Genomic DNA, 2,675 nt, shown 5'->3' on the forward strand with positions numbered 1-2,675 from the left:
CATACATATTTCAGTAGAACAGGCTGTCCCGGGATTGGCTTACAGGGTTGTGGGGGTTGCAGAAATTTCTTAATGATGTGGCTCAAAGACAACTGTGAAGATGTTATATGAATATTTCAAAGCATCACTCCGTTCATATATTTCAGACAAGTTGCCAAACACATTACGGAACAAAGCTGGTTCCAAACAAGGAGAGAAGCTGCAAAAGCATTAATGTGTGATTATAAGCGAATCTTTGAGGCATTCTCAGAACAGCCCACTTCAACAAGCAATTAAACAATCCAGCGCTCCATATAGTAGATTAGAACATGTAATGGAGCAGAGGATCATTCAGAAATAAACAAACAGCACCGATTGCCAGCGGTCCTCCATGAGAGGAAGATCTAGGAGCAGCTGCCTCACAAGTCTCTCAGCTTCTGGACAAAATGGACGTTTGTCACATGATCAAGGCGGATACTACCTCCTCATTTTCTGCTGCCAGGTCAACATATGGACAGACTGAGACAGAGACAGACAGACAGCCAGACTGAAAAATAGCATGCTTTAGGGGACAGGGTGTGTGTGTGTGTGCATGTGTGCGCTCAAACACATACTCACATCCTATCATACACACACACACACACACACCATGACAGACGACCTGGATGGAACAGGAATTTCCTTTGTCCTCTCATTAATTGTTTTAAAGTGGAAAAAAAAAGTTTATCCAATACAGAGCAGGCAGGAAAGAATACATAAATACACACACATAATTTAAGTGAAATGACACGGAGGATATGCTTCTGTGATTGGCGGGCAGAATTAACTTTAAACAGGATCCCTCCCCAGCATGCCCCACCCCCAGTCCCTCCACTGACATTATATACTTACTCACTTCACTGTTCCGGTTGTGTGCAGTTCCAGATGCGCACACGCTGTGGAGACAGGAGAAAGATACTTCAGTGCACTGGAGATAAATTAATAATGCATGACAGACAGGAAGAGACAGAACTGGGGTGCGCGTGTGTGTGTGTGTGTGTGTGTGTGTGTGCGTGTACGTGTGTGTATGTGTGTCAGTGGGTGTGTGTGCTTTGTGTCAAAAGAGACAAAAGAAACTCCTCTCTCATGTTGTGAACGAGCTGAAGCGGTGAACATGAAAATGACCCCACAGCGGGGAGGTTAGCGGTCTGGGAGGCACAGGAAGCCCTGCAGGGGGCGCTGTGCTCACTGGTCTGGAAGGAAACGAGCAGAGCTGAATGTCAAGTACATTCATCACATACAGGACCTCTTTAGCCCACCAACGCTCAGAGCTCTCTCTCTCTCTCTCTCTCTCTCTCTCTCCCCCCCTCTCTCTCGCTCTCTCTCCTCCTCTTTTGTAGCCGTGTCCTGTCTCTTCGAACCATCATTCACACTCTGCTGATCTTTGACAAAGAAAACCACGGAGCCTTTTTGTGTCTAGATGTGTGTGACTCATGTTTTTCCTGATCTCACGCACATTTCAACCCAGATTGGCCAAAGCTCCGCTTGGAGAGAGGCAGCTAAAAGCCCGGTGTGACGTCTCATCGCGGTGTCGTGCTTATACTTAGGGTAGAGTCAGATTGGTAGTGATGTTGTACTGCAGCATCATCAAATAAGTGTACAGCTGACCGGTTGCTGCTAGGTAACACAAGTCAAGCTACTCCACTTTAGGTACAGGGGACACGGAGAACGGAGGATCGGCGACTCGGACACCCACGGAAGACGTTGGACAGAAACATTCGATTCGCGCACACAAGCCCCTCCCAGTGCCCCTGCCGTCGGCCATCGGCCTATCAGAGGCATTCGCTCCCGTCCGGGCCGCCGTCGGGCGCAATCACCTCTAAAGTGTCACGCGTCCTCTCGCACCCACTCAGAATGCAGCGGGGGGGGGGGGGGTTGGGGGGGTTGGGGTCTGGCGGGGGGCAGACGCAGATGACGGGGAGCTCATCTATTCCGGGGTCAGATGTGACAGGCCTCTTCCGCGAGGCGACGTGACGACCTGTCAGGTTTGTCAAAACGGGGTCGCGCGGGGGCGGGGGGGGGGGCGCTACGGTATGCAGACGGCGTCCGGCGGACAGACGCGCGCCCGTAACCGCGGGCGTGATTCCGCGCTAATTACCGCGTTAATTATCGGGGAGCGAGGCGGACGCCTTCCTCTCAGGAAAGACCCCTTCTGGAAACGTCCCGCTGAAGCACGGGGGGGGGGGCGGAAATCTTTCCTTTTTTTTTTGTTTCATCTTTTCTCTCTCTCTGTTGTTTTCATTGTCTGCGTAAAAAAGCAAGACTCCGCTTTTATTGTGTGCCGGCTGAGGCTCCATCTGCACCAGCTATGAGAGGCACAATGGAAATCCATATGTTCTACGCGTCATCCTCCTCTGAGTGTTTTTTTCTTCTTCTTCTTCTTCTTCTCCTTCTTCTTCACTGGAAATGTGCCTCCCTGCCTCTCGGTCCTCGGTGGAGTTTCCGGGAGGACGGGTGCCCAGTGGAACAGAAAGGTGCGAGGAGGGGACATATTAAAGCCTGAATAAAATGAGCCCCTTCTGGTGCAAGGGGCTCGTGGAGAGCTGCCAGGTTTCACAGCAAAAGGTGAGCTGCTGCCTGGTCACCAGCCTATCAGGGGGCTTTTGAGGGGGGGCGGGGTGGGTGGGGGGATGGTGGGTTAGGGTTAGGTGAGGGTT

The 2,675-nt window shown here is 51.4% G+C and overlaps 1 long non-coding RNA gene across 1 annotated transcript in view; it reads right to left on the reverse strand.

The window, feature by feature from the left end:
- Positions 1-866: 866 nt before the first annotated feature.
- Positions 867-2,675, reverse strand: part of LOC135256135 (uncharacterized) — a 32,420-nt gene continuing 30,611 nt past the window's right edge. Inside the window, exon 3 of the long non-coding RNA XR_010330400.1 lies at positions 867-914. This is a non-coding gene — a long non-coding RNA (uncharacterized LOC135256135). The remainder of the gene's footprint in view (positions 915-2,675) is intronic.

Source organism: Anguilla rostrata, chromosome 5 (genome assembly GCF_018555375.3).
Source record: "Anguilla rostrata isolate EN2019 chromosome 5, ASM1855537v3, whole genome shotgun sequence".
Lineage (NCBI taxonomy): Eukaryota > Metazoa > Chordata > Actinopteri > Anguilliformes > Anguillidae > Anguilla > Anguilla rostrata.